Source organism: Lissotriton vulgaris, chromosome 8 (assembly GCF_964263255.1).
Source record: "Lissotriton vulgaris chromosome 8, aLisVul1.2, whole genome shotgun sequence".
In the NCBI taxonomy this organism is placed as follows: domain Eukaryota; kingdom Metazoa; phylum Chordata; class Amphibia; order Caudata; family Salamandridae; genus Lissotriton; species Lissotriton vulgaris.
The window spans coordinates 1365719385-1365739555 of record NC_141696.1 but is presented as its reverse complement, the minus strand read 5'-3'; positions in this window follow the sequence as shown (position 1 = coordinate 1365739555).

Here is a 20171-nt window from a genome sequence, read left to right as displayed (position 1 = left end):
CAGCCCCAGCTGATAGTTCCAGCTTTGTTCATACGACTGCTCTCTCCAGCTTCAGCAATTATCTGCCTTCTCTCTTCATTCCAGAAAACCAATTGAACTGAACTATACTTTTCAGCTCCAGCAAACATTCTACTCTTCACTCTTCAAGAACCAAACTGACCACTCCTCCTCTGCTGCAATTAGCTAATGTGGAATCCTCTCCTCTAGTGGAAAGTTCCAGCCAGTAGCCTCCTCCCACCAGGTCCATGCACCGGGCTCCTTGCTCTAGACGCTCCCACAGTGATCAGCTGCTTGTTTTGTCTAGAGACCTGAGCCCAGGGACACTTCTTGATTAGATTCAGCTCTGGCCGGTTCTCTCTGGTTCGCTTAGGACGAACAACAGCTCAAAACTAAAATATTACCTTTACCCTTCAAGCATCTCAGCTCTGCAGGGACAGAAAGCAAAATGGAGTCTCTCTAGTTCTGGGCCTTGTAGGCCTGAGAAGGATGAAATAACCCTTAGCTCTGTCAGAGTACCTACACAAACCATACCAATATGTAATATAAAGTCAGGACCACAGGATCCACCCTCTACTATAGGCAGGATAATGAAAGGACACATAATTATATCAAAGCCAATAGGCAATAAATGGATGAGAGTCAAGAAAAAGGGATCTATCATCATATAAAGCAGCTATCCTCTTCTAGGTCTGGAAAAAGGGCTTAAAAGGGCCAACACAAGGTAAGAATACAGACTATAGATGTGAGCAAGCTTAAAGTCTTCATCACTCTGAAATAGAGCCAAAAACCATGTCAGAACACTATCGCCCTTCCTCTATCTATCTATCGCCCTCACTCTATCTATCTATCGCCCTCACTCTATCTATCTATCGCCCTCACTCTATCTATCTATCGCATCACCTCAGCATCACCACAGCATCACTCAGGGGCACCACAACATCACTGTGCATTACCACAGCATCACTTAATGCCACAGCATCACTCGTCGCCACCACAACATCGCTCAGCGCCAACGCAGCATCAATCTGTGCAACCATTCAACAACAACTGGTTCAAATATGTTCTCTCAATGTTTCAAGCTTCTATACAAATGTCACAAAAATATGTTAATATTTCACTTCTGTTCTTGGATTTTCGTCACAATAAAATACACTGAACATAATCTTCACAAAAGTTATTTACAAAAGTTTAAGCTATTGCCATTATAAATTACAATAACTTTTATTTAAGTACTAATTATTGAAAAAAAATAAAAGCCATTGTTATTTGTAATATCAATACATCTAAGTCACGTAAATACAACACATATTGCATTACAAATGCTATAGGTGTCACATTTGCGAAAGTTAAAACTGCTGGCATTGTAAATGACAAAGCTATTAATTTAGCTATTTTCAAAACCAACACATAAATAAAAAATGTGTCATTTACAATACCAATAGCTCAAACGTTCCTAATGAGAGACCTATTGCATTGCAAATGCTTGTTATTCTATCAACTACCCCGGCCGAAGACAGTGGGAAATGTGAACACTTGCTTCCTTTCTTGGCTGGTGTTATCAATTATCCTTTTTGTAATACAAATTCAAAGTGCAGTCCTTTTATTGAGCCTTCTTGGTAACTATTACTCATGAATGGCAGTGGGTAATTTGCACACTTCCTGCAGTTCATGTATGAAAAAAAGCTTAACAAAAGTCTACCAATATTAAAAAAGAGCCAGTATAGTCTATGGTTATCAAATCTTCTCTTTGGTATTCTAGTTCAAAGTGCAGGCCTTTTATTGAGCCTTCTTTCAAACTACTACCTGTGAACAGCAGTGGCTAATTTGCACACTTACACCCTTTCTTAGTTATTAGATTTTTCTTGTTCCACTCAATCAACACATTATCTACAGGTACACACACCTACTTGCTGCCTTTCTTGGCTATGGTTATCAACTATTCCATTTCATATTCGTATTCAAACTGCAGGCCGTTTATCGAGCCTTTTTGTTGTAACAAGTACCCCAGCCGAAGGCAGTAAAAAATGGCACATTTCCTGCCTTTCTTAGCTGTGGTTATCAATTACTCTTGAATTTCATTTTCTGATTCAAAGTCTAAACCCTTTATCGAACCATTTCTTTGTACCTACTACCCCGGCCAAAGGCAGTAGGAAATTTGCACACTTGCTGCCTTTTTTTGCTGGGGTTATCAATTACTTTTGAATTTCATATTTCGATTCAAACTCATGTCCCTTTATCAAGCCTTTTTTATGTAGATACTACACTGGCAGAAGACAGTGGCAAATTTGCACACTAACTGCCTTTTTTGGCTGGGGTTATCAATTACTCTCGAATTTCATATTGTGATTCAAAGTCAAGTCTCTTTATGGAGCCTTTTTGTTGTAACTACTACCTCGGCCGAAGTCAGTGGGAAATTTGCACACTTGCAGCCTTTCTTGGCTGGGTTTATCAACTATTCTTCAAGTAATTCAACTTCAAAGTCCATACCCTTTATTGACCCTTTTTGCTAACTATTACTCGTGAATGTCACTGGGAATTCGGCGCACTTCCTGCCGTTCATATATAAAAAAAAACTTAACAAAATTCTACCAATATTAAAAAAGTACCAGTATAGTCTATGATTATCAAATCTTCTGAGTGGTATTCTAATTCAAAGTACAGGCTCTTTATTGATCCTTCGTGATAACTACTACCCTTGAATGGCAGTGGATAATTTGCACACTTGCAGCCTTTCTTAGTTTTTTACATTATTCATCTAGCACTCAATCATTACATCATCTACACATACACACACTGACTTACTGCCTTTCTTGGCTATGCGTATCAACTATTCTTCTACTTCATATCTGTATTCAAAGTGCAGGCCCTGTATCAAGCCTTTTTGTTGCAGCTACTAACCTGTCCAAAGGCAGTGGAAAATGTACACACTTGTTGTCTTTCTTCGCACGGATTATCAACTATTGTTCAATTTCATATTTTGATACAAAGTCAAGGCTCTTTATCAAGCCTTTTTCATGTACATACTATCCCGGTAGAAGTTAGTGGGAAATTTGCACACTTGTTGCCTTTCTTTGCAGGAGTTATCAACTATTGTTCAATTTCATACTCCTATTCAAAGTGCAGGCTTTTTTTCAAACCTTGTTGTATCAACTACCCCGAAAAAAGGTAGTGGGAAATTTGTGCATTTGCAGCCTTTCTTCGCAAAGGTTATGAACTATTGTTCAATTTCATATTCCTATTAAAAGTGCAACCCCTTTATCAAGCATTTTTGTTGTAGCTACTACCCCAACCGAAGGCAATAGGAAATTTGCACACTTGCTACCTTTCTTGGCTGAGGTTAACAATTATTGTTAAATTTGATATTCTGATTCAAAGTCATGACCCTTTATCAAGCCTTTTTGTTGTACCTACTACCCCAGCCAAAGGTTAATACTGCAAAAGTAATCTTTAAAATTTGCCAAACAACTCTTTCAAAGGGTGATCCATCCAAAACATACTTCTTTAGCACACCAAATATAGTGCAACACGTCAAGAACTCGCACCTTAACAGCTTTGCTTGAGCTGCAACACAAACAATGAAGGGCAACTCACTTAGTGCTACAATAAGCACATCAACTGCTGCAACAGAACCTTCAGCAAGCAGTCCATACTCACATATAAATCTTGATTTTGGTCAACCTATATTTCTATACATTTATTGCGATAGACTGTTTCACATTACAGAAAAATTCATCAACCTCATCAAAAACAAACAGGAGCATCGCTGTCGTCAACATTACTCATTAGACATTTATCAAGCTTTTTTGTTAAAAGAACTACCCCGTCCAAAGGCAGTAGCAAATTTGCACACTTCCTGGCTTTCTTGCCTGGAGTAGTCAATTAGTGTCCATTTTGATATTCTGATTCAAAGTCAAGGCCCTTTATCAAGCCTTTTTCATGTAGACACTACCCCGGCAGAAGGCAATGGGAAATTTGCACACTAGCTGCCTTTCTTGGCTACGGTTATCAATTATTCTTGAATTTAATATTCTAATTGAAACTCGTGGCCCTTTATTGAGCCTTTTTGTTATAGGTACTACCCCGGCCGAAGGCAGTGGTACATTTGAACACTTACTACCTTCAATTATTATTCAATGTCATATTCTGATTCAAAGTCAAGCAAAGTAGGACATTTTCACACCTGCTGCTTTTCTTGGCTGGGGTTATCAATTATTCTTGAAGTAATTCAAACTTCAGACCCTTTCTTGAACCTTCTTGGTAACTACTACCCATGAATGGCAGTGGGTAATTTGTACACTTGCGTCCTTTCCACCACACAGTGGGTGTACTTTGTGCACTTGCTTAACTTCTTAGATGAGATACCCTTTTCTCCGGCTCCCACTGCGGAATCCGACTCACAGTCTGTAATGGACTGGAAAACCAAACACCCATTTCCTTTACAAGGCAGACGGTTGTTTCCACATCTGCTACCTTTATTCCTTTTCACCTTATTCTGCATCCACTACCTGAAACACACCTACCTCCTAATTTTCTTGCAGCCTTTGCCAAGTATTATTCTAATTCAAAGTACAATCCCTGAAATGGGCCAAGTGTTGTAATTTTTCAGCCCTACCGCCCACAATGGTAACTTAATGCACTTACATTGCTTCCTTCGATGTCCTAACCATTCCTTATGCTCCTACCGCAAAATTTGATGTCCTATCTGTATAATGAGTTCGAAATCCAAAGATCCACTTCCCTGACAACGCAGTGGATAGTTTGCGCATTTGCAGCCTTTCTAATTTTTCACCCTTTTTATCTTCCAATCAATCAACACATCATCTACACGTGACACACACCAACTTGCTACCTTTTTTGACTCCAGTTATCAATTATTTTTCAATTTCATATTCTGATTGAAACTCATGGCCCTATATTGAGCCTTTTTGTTGTAGCTACTACCTCAGTCAAAGTTAGTGGCAAATTTGGACACTTACTGCCTTTCTAGACTTGAATTATAGTATATGCCAAAAAAAGACAAAATCGCCCATATACACAGCAGACGGATACATCCTCTTCAGACACAGATGGCGCATCAGACGCTCCTAGAAATAAACCTCCAAGACCAACAACCACAGCCACTGCTAGTACATCTGCTCAGCCTTTTTTAGGAGTAAGCCCCAACGAAGAAGAAGACCCAGGAGGTCTAGTAGAAGATCAAGGACCAGTGAAGGAGAAAGATCCTCCTCAAACCCGGAATGCAACGACCAAGAAAGACAAGAAGAAGAACAGATAGATAACCTAGTAATCAACATCTCAGACGTCAACCTCACTAAGTTACAGATCACAACTCTTCAGAAGGGAACATCATTTGTACCAACAGCTTATACCAATCATTTAGAAGTCAACATCAGCTTATTCAAACTTATGAGAAAGCTTAGACTTAGACACTTCTTTTTGAACATCGTCACTGAGCAGCAGGGTAACCAAGACAATAAGGAAGACTCCTTGAAAGGTCTAACCACTACAAGTACTTACATGGCTCCCATTAGGCACAAGACGCTGGATCTATTTGAACAACTAGTCAAACAAGATTTAAGTAAAATCAATTACCGAAGAAAAACCAAAACCAGGAATCTCACTCAAAAAGAATATGCTATCCTTAAAAACATAGCAGATAACCCTAAAATCATTTGTCAGAGAGCGGATAAGGGTGGCGCACTGGTCATCATGAATAAGGACTACTACAACTCACAAGCCTTACTGCACCTCCAAGATGAATATACGTACATGGAACTTAATTCCAACCCCACTAAGGAAATTCAGGCGGTCCTTGAAACCATAATATTAGAGGGCATCAAGAAAGGATGTGTAGACGACCGAATGAAAAAATACCTCTCCACGGATCACCCCAAAACACCAAAGTTTTACCTAACACCAAAAATCCACAAAGACTCCAGTCAACCTCCTTGTCGCCCCATAGTATCCACCTGTGGGAGCATCCAGGAACCAGTGGGTAAACTGATTGACAAATACCTCCAACCTTATGTCATCACTATGAACTCCTACATAAAAGACACCACCGACTTTTTGACCAAGCTAGATAACATCAAACTGGACCCTAATGAAGAAATACTTATGTGTACCATTGACGTTCAAGCACTGTACACCTCTATACCCCATTTACTGGGGTTAGAGGCAGTAGAAGAGGCTTTTTTGCACATGGAATATGAGGAAAATATGAAAGTATTTCTTCTGGAATTACTCAATTTCACTTTGATGCATAGTTATTTCAAATGGGAGGACAAATGGTTCTTACGAAAGTCGGGAACTGCCATGGGAAATCCGGCAGCCCCAGCATACGCGAACATCTTTATGCATCAATATGAGAACAACCACATTTTACAAAAAGATCAATGGCAACTGGGGCTATGCCTATACCTTCGTTACATTGACGACATCTTCATTTTGTCGAAAGACACTAGAGAACGCTTGATCACTAACATCCAACAACTCAATTGCATTGACCAAAGAATACAAATCACCTATGCAATTCATGAGAATCAAATCAATTACCTGGATGTAACAGTTCACAAAAAAGGAGATAAATTTGAAACCACGCTCTACACTAAGTCTACAGACCGCAACAATCTTTTGGCCTACCAGAGCTTCCACCCAACCCCCCTCAACCAACACCTCCCGTACTCACAACTCCTCCGGGTGAAAAGAATTGTCTCAGACCCTGAAGAATCAAAGACTCAAATGCAAATCATGTTGAATAAATTCAAAAAAAGAGGATATCCTAACGAGGTACTACAAGGAGCCTTAGAAAGAGCGACACCGAAAGATAGAAAAACTTTACTTTCTTCTCAAAAAAGCAATTAAATGTTAATTGTACTTGTGATACAAAGAACATTATATACATGTTGAAATGCCCATGTGGCAAGGCCTATGTTGGACAAACTGAGCGCAAATTTAAGACCAGGTTAACCGAATAGAAAAGTAATATAAGGACAAAAATGCTAAAGTCAGCCGTCGCTACACATTTTATCGAGCACAACCACCAGATCAACCAAATCAAAGCATGTATTTTGGAAGTTGTAGAAAAGAATGAAGAAACAGACAACAGAAAAGCCTTGTTAAAACGTGAAAATCATTGGATATTCCATTTACAGACTTTACGCCCATTAGGCATTAATGAACGGACAGAATTTAGTTGCTATTTGTGATTCGCAAATCATGTAATTATAGTGCTGCATGCTTTTAAGATCTTATACCATTTTACATTGTGATACATTGTCATACCCCGATAATCCATAGCATGGCCCTTTAACTAAGGCGCGCGCATCAGTATAAATGAAGCCCCACCCATATATGTCACACGCCAACTTTTCTGCGAAGAGAGCAGTCACCTCCTGTGTAGCTTGCGATCCAGTTATTTGAACATTCCCGGTAAGACCTATAACTGCGCGTAAGATACTTAGTTTAAAAAAGCGCTTTAAAACGCTTATAACTACACAAACCCATTTCTTTAAAATCTGTTACAAACCGTCTGGGACATGTGATTACTGTGGGCATGTGAATATGATGTTGGTAGCAGTTTTGGGATGAGAAATCTAGTAGAGTATAGTAACACACCAACAAGCTTAGCGCGTAAAATTCAGGGGTATCAATCTATCAGGCGTCATAAAACAAGTTCCTGTAAACGCTGTTTGGACACTGTATTTAATGCATTATGTTCTAAAAAATTTGATTAACGGAGTTGTATCGTTTTGTATATTGTATATGTAAATACCCGTATCGTATAGTGATAGATACTATCTTTGTTTCACAGACTTCCCCGATGAAGGCCCACAAGGCCGAAATGCATTGGAATAGATGGAATGTATTCTTTTGAAATATAAGTTGGATACAAATACAATTGTTGAGTAAATATACCGACTGATTGAAAAAAAAATTGAAACTGGCAAACAACAACTTTCAACAAGTATGAATAAAATACTAAAGAGTGTTGAACCAAAAAACAGCCTTTGTTGAAAACTTTATTGTTCAAAGCCTTGCTGACAAGTTCAGCACACAACAGTCTGTGCCCTATGTGACACTGGCATTGTTGAGTGCAGCGCAATCCTCAGTTTATTTCGTACTCCTGAGCGGGGGGTACACATAGGAGCACGACCGACGACTTAATCCTAGGATAAACCAAAGTGCCGTGCACGGCTATTATCTAAAAAAGCATTGGTAATGTTAACATTTGGTTATATTTTTATTATGAAGAAGTTATTACAAATATGCAATAAGGAAATGATGCTGAATATGGAACTATTCTACAAGAAATAAGAATTGGAGAAATGACTGAACATGTCAAAGACGTTTTACAGAGACGATTAGTTTGAAATTTGGTTAAAAAAAAAATATTGTTGCTAAGCTTGTAGGTACTTTTAAAATAATTGACAATCCCAGTGAAGAAAAGCAGCAAGTGTGAACATATCCTACTTAGTTCTGCCTGGGTATTAGCTACAATAAAAAGGTTCAATAAATGTCCTTGACTTTGAATCAGAAAATGAAATTGAATAATAATTGATAACCCCTAGCCAAGAAATGCAGTTAGTGTGCAAATTTTCACTGCCTTCCGCTGTAGGTACAACAAAAAGCCTCAATAAAGGGCCACGAGTTTGTATCAGAATATGAAATTCACAAACAATTGATAACCCCAGCCAAGAAAGGTAGCAAGTGTACAAATTTTCCACTACCTTCTGCCAGTGCAGAATCTAGATGAAAAAGGCTTGATAAAGGGCCTTGACTTTGAATCAGAATATGAAATTGAACAATAATTTTCTGTTGTCTGTTTCTTCATTCTTTTCTACAACTTCCAAAATACATGCTTTGATTTGGTTGATCTGGTGGTTGTGCTCGATGAAATGTGTAGCGACGGCTGACTTTAGCATTTTTGTCCTTATATTACTTTTCTGTTCGGTTAACCTGGTCTTAAATTTGCGCTCAGTTTGTCCAACATAGGCCTTGCCACATGGGCATTTCAACATGTATATAATGTTCTTTGTATCACAAGTACCATTAACATTTAATTGCTTTTTTGAGAAGAAAGTAAAGTTTTTCTATCTTTCGGTGTCGCTCTTTCTAAGGCTCCTTGTAGTACCTCGTTAGGATATCCTCTTTTTTTGAATTTATTCAACATGATTTGCATTTGAGTCTTTGATTCTTCAGGGTCTGAGACAATTCTTTTCACCCGGAGGAGTTGTGAGTACGGGAGGTGTTGTTTGAGGGGGGTTGGGTGGAAGCTCTGGTAGGCCAAAAGATTCTTGCGATCTGTAGACTTAGTGTAGAGCGTGGTTTCAAATGTATCTCCTTTTTTGTGAACTGTTACATCCAGGTAATTGATTTGATTCTCATGAATTGCATAGGTGATTTGTATTCTTTGGTCAATGCAATTGAGTTGTTGGATGTTAGTGATCAAGTGTTCTCTAGTGTCTTTCCACAAAATGAAGATGTCGTCAATGTAACGTAGGTATAGGCATAGCCCCAGTTGCCATTGATCTTTTTGTAAAATGTGGTTGTTCTCATATTGATGCATAAAGATGTTCGCGTATGCTGGGGCTGCCGGATTTCCCATGGCAGTTCCCGACTTTCGTAAGAACCATTTGTCCTCCCATTTGAAATAACTATGCATCAAAGTGAAATTGAGTAATTCCAGAAGAAATACTTTCATGTTTTCCTCATATTCCATGTGCAAAAGAGCCTCTTCTACTGCCTCTAACCCCAGTAAATGGGATATAGAGGTGTACAGTGCTTGAACGTCAATGGTACACATAAGTATTTCTTCATTAGGGTCCAGTTTGATGTTATCTAGCTTGGTCAAAAAGTCGGTGGTGTCTTTTATGTAGGAGTTCATAGTGATGACATAAGGTTGGAGGTATTTGTCAATCAGTTTACCCACTGGTTCCAGGATGCTCCCACAGGTGGATACTATGGGGCGACAAGGAGGTTGACTGGAGTCTTTGTGGATTTTTGGTGTTAGGTAAAACTTTGGTGTTTTGGGGTGATCAGTGGAGAGGTATTTTTTCATTCGGTCGTCTACACATCCTTTCTTGATGCCCTCTAATATTATGGTTTCAAGGACCGCCTGAATTTCCTTAGTGGGGTTGGAATTAAGTTCCATGTACGTATATTCATCTTGGAGGTGCAGTAAGGCTTGTGAGTTGTAGTAGTCCTTATTCATGATGACCAGAGCGCCACCCTTATCCGCTCTCTGACAAATGATTTTGGGGTTATCTGCTATGTTTTTAAGGATAGCATACTCTTTTTGAGTGAGATTCCTGGTTTTGGTTTTTCTTCGGTAATTGATTTTACTTAAATCTTGTTTAACTAGTTGTTCAAATAGATCCAGCGTCTTGTGCCTAATGGGAGCCATGTAAGTACTTGTAGTGGTTAGACCTTTCAAGGAGTCTTCCTTATTGTCTTGGTTACCCTGCTGCTCAGTGACGATGTTCGAAAAGAAGTGTCTAAGTCTAAGCTTTCTCATAAGTTTGAATAAGCTGATGTTGACTTCTAAATGATTGGTATAAGCTGTTGGTACAAATGATGTTCCCTTCTGAAGAGTTGTGATCTGTAACTTAGTGAGGTTGACGTCTGAGATGTTGATTACTAGGTTATCTATCTGTTCTTCTTCTTGTCTTTCTTGGTCGTTGCATTCCGGGTTTGAGGAGGATCTTTCTCCTTCACTGGTCCTTGATCTTCTACTAGACCTCCTGGGTCTTCTTCTTCGTTGGGGCTTACTCCTAAAAAAGGCTGAGCAGATGTACTAGCAGTGGCTGTGGTTGTTGGTCTTGGAGGTCTATTTCTAGGAGCGTCTGATGCGCCATCTGTGTCTGAAGAGGATGTATCCGTCTGCTGTGTATATGGGTGATTTTGTCTTTTTTTGGCGTATACTTCAGCCCAATTATATACTTCGCCCAATTTATAATCGATGGTATCTCGACGGTATTTACGTAATTTCCTTTCGTTGACTTCTTCTGAGTGTTTTGCCAATTGAGTTTTGGTGTCCTCTAGTATTTTATTCAATTCTTCAGCTGTCATCATTTTACTTAGATCTTCTTTCACGATGGTTATGTCTTTCTCTAATTCTTCTAGTATTTGGGACAATTCCTCGATTATCAACAGGATGAGGTCTAAAGAACATTTATTTAAAATTGCGTACCAGTTATCAGTGAATTCTTTGGAATTTTTACACAAGGATGGTTTTAATAATATTCTCAGTCCCCTTGGAATCCTAGACGCTTTGTGGTATCGAATCATAGTGCTGGCATGTAGCTGTTGGTTGATGATTTTTCGTGATAGATACAAAAGTTGTTTCACGTGTTGATCTTTGGATTTAGTTGTAGTATATTCAATAGTTTCTTCTTGAATAAGTGAATATATTTTGGAAGATTCTTCACTGGAGTATGCAAATGTATCTGCTTTGGTTTCCGTAAGTTTCGTGATCTCATCGTATTGCATGTTTCTTGCTTTGCGTGCTACAGCTACGGAGCAGGATTGGAGTTCAACTATTTTAGATAATAGCCGTGCACGGCACTTTGGTTTATCCTAGGATTAGGTTGTTGGTCGTGCTCCTATGTGTACCCCCCGCTCGTTTTCAACAAAGGCTGTTTTTTGGTTCAACACTCTTTAGTATTTTATTCATACTTGTTGAAAGTTGTTGTTTGCCAGTTTCAATTTTTTTTTCAATCAGTCGGTATATTTACTCAACAATTGTAAGACCTATAACTGCGCGTAAGATACTTAGTTTAAAAAAGCGCTTTAAAACGCTTATAACTACACGAACCCAGTTCTTTAAAATCTGTTACAAACCCTCTGGGACATGTGATAACTGTGGGCATGTGAATATGATGTTGGTAGCAGTTTTGGGATGAGAAATCTAGTAGAGTATAGTAACACACCAACAAGCTTAGCGCGTAAAATTCAGGGGTATCAATCTATCAGGCGTCTAAAAACAAGTTCCTGTAAACGCTGTTTGGATACTGTATTTAATGCATTATGTTCTAAAAAATTTGATTAACGGAGTTGTATCATTTTGTATATTGTATATGTAAATACCCGTATCGTATAGTGATAGATACTATCTTTGTTTCACAGACTTCCCCGATGAAGGCCCACAAGGCCGAAATGCATTGGAATAGATGGAATGTATTCTTTTGAAATATAAGTTGGATACAAATACAATTGTTGAGTAAATATACTGACTGATTGAAAAAAAAATTGAAACTGGCAAACAACAGCTTTCAACGAGTATGAATAAAATACTAAAGAGTGTTGAACCAAAAAACAGCCTTTGTTGAAAACTTTATTGTTCAAAGCCTTGCTGACAAGTTCAGCACACAACAGTCTGTGCCCTATGTGACACTGGCATTGTTGAGTGCCAGCGCAATCCTCAGTTTATTTCGTACTCCCGAGCGGGGGGTACACATAGGAGCACGACCGACGACTTAATCCTAGGATAAACCAAAGTGCCGTGCACGGCTATTATCTAAAATAGTTGAACTCAAATCCTGCTCCGTAGCTGTAGCACGCAAAGCAAGAAACATGCAATACGATGAGATCACAAAACTTACGGAAACCAAAGCAGAATCTTCCAAAATATATTCACTTATTCAAGAAGAAACTATTGAATATACTCCAACTAAATCCTAAGATCAACAAGTGAAACAACTTTTGTATCTATCACGAAAAATCATCAACCAACGGCTACATGCCAGCACTATGATTCGATACCACAAAGCGTCTAGGATTCCAAGGGGACTGAGAATATTATTAAAACCATCCTTGTGTAAAAATTCCAAAAAATTCACTGATAAATGGTACGCAATTTTAAATAAATGTTCTTTAGACCTCATCCTGTTGATAATCGAGGAATTGTCCCAAATACTAGAAGAATTAGAGAAAGACATAACCATTGTGAAAGAAGATCTAAGTAAAATGATGACAGCTGAAGAATTGAATAAAATACTAGAGGACACCAAAACTCAATTGGCAAAACACTCAGAAGAAGTCAACGAAAGGAAATTACGTAAATACCGTCGAGATACCATTGATTATAAATTGGGCGAAGTATATAATTGGGCTGAAGTATATGCCAAAAAAAGACAAAATCGCCCATATACACAACAGACGGATACATCCTCTTCAGACACAGATGGCGCATCAGACGCTCCTAGAAATAGACCTCCAAGACCAACAACCACAGCCACTGCTAGTACATCTGCTCAGCCTTTTTTAGGAGTAAGCTCCAACGAAGAAGAAGACCCAGGAGGTCTAGTAGAAGATCAAGGACCAGTGAAGGAGAAAGATCCTCCTCAAACCCGGAATGCAACGACCAAGAAAGACAAGAAGAAGAACAGATAGATAACCTAGTAATCAACATCTCAGACGTCAACCTCACTAAGTTACAGATCGCAACTCTTCGGAAGGGAACATCATTTGTACCAACAGCTTATACCAATCATTTAGAAGTCAACATCAGCTTATTCAAACTTATGAGAAAGCTAAGACTTAGACACTTCTTTTCGAACATCGTCACTGAGCAGCAGGGTAACCAAGACAATAAGGAAGACTCCTTGAAAGGTCTAACCACTACAAGTACTTACATGGCTCCCATTAGCCACAAGATGCTGGATCTATTTGAACAATTAGTCAAACAAGATTTAAGTAACATCAATTACCGAAGAAAAACCAAAACCAGGAATCTCACTCAAAAAGAACATGCTATCCTTAAAAACATAGCAGATAACCCCAAAATCATTTGTCAGAGAGCGGATAAGGGTGGCGCTCTGGTCATCATGAATAAGGACTACTACAACTCACAAGCCTTACTGCACCTCCAAGATGAATATACGTACATGGAACTTAATTCCAACCCCACTAAGGAAATTCAGGCGGTCCTTGAAACCATAATATCAGAGGGCATCAAGAAAGGATGTGTAGACGACCGAATGAAAAAATACCTCTCCACGGATCACCCTAAAATACCAAAGTTTTACCTAACACCAAAAATCCACAAAGACTCCAGTCAACCTCCTTGTCGCCCCATAGTATCCACCTGTGGGAGCATCCAGGAACCAGTGGGTAAAAAATACCTCCAACCTTATGTCATCACTATGAACTCCTACATAAAAGACACCACCGACTTTTTGACCAAGCTAGATAACATCAAACTGGACCCTAATGAAGAAATACTTATGTGTACCATCGACGTTCAAGCACTGTATACCTCTATACCCCATTTACTGGGGTTAGAGGCAGTAGAAGAGGCTCTTTTGCACATGGAATATGAGGAAAACATGAAAGTATTTCTTCTGGAATTACTCAATTTCACTTTAATGCATAGTTATTTCAAATGGGAGGACAAATGGTTCTTACAAAAGTCAGGAACTGCCATGGGAAATCCGGCAGCCCCAGCATACGCGAACATCTTTATGCATCAATATGAGAACAACCACATTTTACAAAAAGATCAATGGCAACTGGGGCTATGCCTATACCTAGGTTACATTGACGACATCTTCATTTTGTGGAAAGACACTAGAGAACACTTGATCACTAACATCCAACAACTCAATTGCATTGACCAAAGAATACAATTCACCTATGCAATTCATGAGAGTCAAATCAATTACCTGGATGTAACAGTTCACAAAAAAGGAGATACATTTGAAACCACTCTCTATGCTAAGTCTACAGATCGCAACAATCTTTTGGCCTACCAGAGCTTCCACCCAACCCCCCTCAAACAACACCTCCCGTACTCACAACTCCTCCGGGTGAAAAGAATTGTCTCAGACCCTGAAGAATCAAAGACTCAAATGCAAATCATGTTGAATAAATTAAAAAAAAGAGGATATCCTAACGAGGTACTACAAGGAGCCTTAGAAAGAGCGACACCGAAAGATAGAAAAACTTTACTTTCTTCTCAAAAAAGCAATTAAATGTTAATGGTACTTGTGATACAAAGAACATTATATACATGTTGAAATGCCCATGTGGCAAGGCCTATGTTGGACAAACTGAGCGCAAATTTAAGACCAGGTTAACTGAACACAAAAGTAATATAAGGACAAAAATGCTAAAGTCAGCCGTCGTTACACATTTCATCGAGCACAACCACCAGATCAACCAAATCAAAGCATGTATTTTGGAAGTTGTAGAAAAGAATGAAGAAACAGACCACAGAAAAGCCTTGTTAAAACGTGAAAATCATTGGATATTCCATTTACAGACTTTACGCCCATTAGGCATTAATGAACGGACAGAATTTAGTTGCTATTTGTGATTCGCAAATCATGTAATTATAGTGCTGCATGCTTATAAGAGCTTTAACTAAAGCGCGCGCATCAGAATAAATTAAGCCCCACCCATATACGTCACACGCCAACTTTTCCGTGAAGAGAGCAGTCGCCTCCTATGTAGCTTGCGATCCAGTTATTTGAACATTCCCGGTAAGACCTATAACTGCGCGTAAGATACTTAGTTTAAAAAAGCGCTTTAAAACGCTTATAACTACACGAACCCAGTTCTTTAAAATCTGTTACAAAACCTCTGGGACATGTGATAACTGTGGGCATGTGAATATGATGTTGGTAGCAGTTTTGGGATGAGAAATCTAGTAGAGTATAGTAACACACCAACAAGCTTAGCGGTTAAAATTCAGGGGTATCAATCTATCAGGCGTCATAAAACAAGTTCCAGTAAACGCTGTTTGGACACTGTATTTAATGCATTATGTTCTAAAAAATTTGATTAACGGAGTTGTATCGTTTTGTATATTGTATATGTAAATAACCGTATCGTATAGTGATAGATACTATCTTTGTTTCACAGACTTCCCCGATGAAGGCCCACAAGGCCGAAATGCATTGGAATAGATGGAATGTATTCTTTTGAAACATAAGTTGGATACAAATACAATTGTTGAGTAAATATACCGACTGATTGAAAAAAAAATGTGAAACTGGCAAACAACAACTTTCAACAAGTATGAATAAAATACTAAAGAGTGTTGAACCAAAAAACAGCCTTTGTTGAAAACTTTATTGTTCAAAGCCTTGCTGACAAGTTCAGCACACAACAGTCTGTGCCCTATGTGACACTGGCATTGTTGAGTGCCAGCGCAATCCTCACAACATTACCAATGCTACATTACTTCATTTACTTATACTACCTATGGAGCATAACAACAAATTACAATACCACAAGATATCTGGAGAAGCTTGTTGTGAAGACTCTTGAAGAAAATGAAACTTCTCATTATTGATAACATAAGCATGGTATCAAACTTAATGCTTGCCTTTGTGCATTTAAGAATGCTGCAAACTCTTAAAACAGAGTATGACATATTAGTCTCAATTTATTTAAGGCATAGACAATTGTACTATGTCCTCAGATTCTGTTAACTGTACAAAATAACATTCATCAATGTTTGTGTCGAGTAGCACCTTCAATATACATTGCAGAATTCAGGGTTCACAACTTCAATTCAGCTTTCCTTCTACATTAATGACAGCATTGAATCCAGCCTTGCTTTACTTAAGGCAGAAACAATTTTACTCTGTCATCACATTCTGTTAACTGTACAAAATAGCATTCATCAATGTTTGTGTCAATTAGTACCTTCGATCTAACACTGTGGACATCTGAGGTCACAACTTGAATTCAACTTTTCTACTACATTAAGGACAGCATTGTATTCAGCCTTGCTTTCCTTAAGGCAGAGACAATTGTACTGTGTCCTCACATTCTGTTAACTGTGACAAAATAGCATTCCTCGATCTTTCTGTCAACAACTATCTTCAATCTACACTGCGGGCAGATGGGTTAACAACTTGCATTGACTGATCTTTCTGTCAACAACTACCTTCGATCTACACTGTGGACAGCCAAGTTCACAACTTGAATTCAAATTTCCTTCTACATTAAGGACAGCATTGCATTTAGCCTTGCTTTCCTTAAGGCACACACAATTATACTTTATCCTGAGATTCTATTATCTGTGACTAAATGGCATTCATCGACCTTTGTGTTAACAACTGCCTTCAATCTACACTACGAACAGCTCAGTTCACAACTTCAATTAAGCTTTCCTTCTACATTAAGAACAGTATTGTTTTCAGCCTTGCTTTCCTTATGACAGAGACAATTATACTGTGTCTTCAGATACTGTTAACTGTGACAAAATAGTATTTATCAATCTTATTGTCAATGGACAGCTGGGTTCACAACTTGCATTGACCGATATTTCTGTCAACAACTACCTTCAATCTACACTGCGGACACCTGCATTCACAACTTGAATTCAGCTTTCCTTCTACATTAAGGACAGCATTTCATTTAGCCTTGCTTATCTTAAGGCAGAGCCAATTATACTGTATCCTCAGATTCTATTATCTATGACTAAATAGCATTCATCGATCTTTGTGACAACAACTGCCTTCAATCACATTGTCGACACCTCAGTTTACAACTTCAAATCAGCTTTCCTTCTACATTAAGGACAGCATTACATTCAACATTGATTTCCTTAACGCAGATACAATTCTACTCTGTCCTAAGATTCTGTTTACTGTACAAAATACCATTCATCAATGTTTCTATCGATTAGTACCTTCGATATACATTATAGACAGCAGGGTTCACAACTTCAATTCAGTTTTCCATGTAAATTTCTCGGCCCTATGTGTGCTGAGAAGTGCTTTCAATCAATTCTGCGCTCAGTAGAGTTCACAACTAGATACCAAGAGCGCCAGCACTACAGAAAATATTCAATACAATCTTGATTTACTTAAAACAAAGACAATTGCACAATATCCTCACATTTTCTTAAACTTTGAACACTAGGAAATTCAGCCTTCATTTATTTAATGCAGACAAAATTCTACAATATGTGTTTCACATTTTGTTTAAATAAGTGACAAAAACCATTTGTCTATGTCTGTTAACAACTACCTTCAATCTACACTGCACAGGGAACATACAAGCTCACCGCCAAAGGTACTACTTACTCAGCGCACCCTAAATAATCACAAACAAGAGTGAACGCTTTTATGTCACAGTGAGACATACTGTCCCTTTTAAATGGAATTGATGCAGAATTCAATCAACAAAAGGCATTACTTTAATTACTGTACCTCCCCCCGACCACACATCATCACATGATACGTTCAAGCTCAGCCCCAAAAGTATTACTAACTCAGTGCACCACAAATCATCACCATGTGATCATATTGAATGAGATGACTTATTTAGAGAAAAATACATCATACTTTTTGAAGGTATACTTCAACTTACTTCTGTGAATGGACATCCAATATGTATTAGAAAACTTGATTTTAAAGATTTTGCTACCAATGCGTCCTGCTTGGACCACACATCATCACACACTCCACAGAACTTTGTTGCTTTAGATGCACACATGCTGCCTTTCTTGACTGCGGTTATCAATTATTCTTCTTGTAATACAAATTCAAATTTCAGGCCCTTTATTGAGCCTTTTTGATAACTACTTCCCGTGAATAGCAGTGGCTAATTTCCAAACTTGCATCCTTTTTTCCAACGCACAGTCTGTGTAATGAGCTGGGAATCCAATGATCTACTTCCCTGATAAGACAGTGGTTACTTTGCACGTCTGCACCCTTTCTTACTTTTTACCTTATTCATCTTCCATTCAATAAACACATCATCCACACATACACACACTTACTTGCTGCCTTTCTTGGCTGAAGTTATCAAGTACACTTCAATTTCATATTCTTATTGAAAGTCAAGACCCTTTAAATAACCTTTTTCATGTCCATACTACCCCGGCAGAAGACAGTTGAAAATGTTGCACTTGCTGCCTTTCTTCGCAGGGGTTATCAATTGTTCTTTAATTTCATATTCTGATTCAAAGTCTAGGCCCTTTACCAAGCCCTTTTGTTGTACCTACTACCTCGCCTAAAGGCAGTAGGTAATTTCCACACTTGCAGCCTTTCTTACTTTTTACATTATTCATCTTCCAACCAATCAACACATCATCTAAACATACACACACCTACTTGCTGCCTTTCTTGGCTGTGGTTATTAACTATTGTTCTCTATATCATATCCATATTCAAACTTCAAGCCCTTTATCGAGCCTTTTTGTTATAACAACTATCCCGTCCAACAGCACAGAGAAATTTACATACTTGCTGCCTTTCCTAGCTGGGGTTATCAATTCTTCTTTAATTTCATATTCTGATTCAAAGTCAAGGCCCTTTATCGAACCTTTTTGTTGTAGCTACACCCCCGGCCGAAAGCAGTACAAAATTTGCACAATGGCTGACTTTCTTGGCTGCGGTTATCAATTCTTCTTGTAATACAAATTCAAAGTGCAGACCCTACCGCACAGTGTATGTAATTTAAACAGTTGCTTCCCTCCTTAAATATACTGACAGTTTGTCAGGGTCCCACTACGGAATCCGACTCACAGTCTATAATGGCCTGAAAAACAAAACACCCCCTTCTTTAGCAAGGCAGTACATAGTTTCAACGTCTGCTGCCTTTCTTAATTTTCACCTTTTTCATCTTCCACTCAATCAACACATCATCCACAAACATACACACCTACTTGCTGCCTTTTTTGACTGGAGTTAATAATTATTCCTGAATGTCATATTTTGATTCAAAGTCAATGCCCTTTATAGAGCCTTTTTATTATAGCTACTACCTCAGCCAAACACAACACAACTGTGATAGTTTCTCAAATGAAAACACTTTATAAGGTTCTCTGATTTTTATACTGAAATTAGGAAGAAGACTTTAATTCCATTTTTGAGGGGAAGGGCTTTCTTCAGGTTGGACCAGCACTAATGTACCTTCAATTGTTAGACAATACCTGGAACATTTTTAACATTGCTCGTTTTCTTATTGCTGCTGTTTGCCTTAGGAAACAAAAAGTCCCACTGATGATTGAACTGTGTATTCCTCCTACATTTTTAAATACCATGAATTTCTTTTAATTGATATATCTTTCTAGTTTTAAATCATTTACATATATCTGTGCACTAATGATCTACATTTTTATATCGCCTATATGTATTGAATTGTCTTGTGTTTTGCATTTGTACAATTATGATTTTTATTAATCAAATATAGTGGTTTGAAGACTGAAG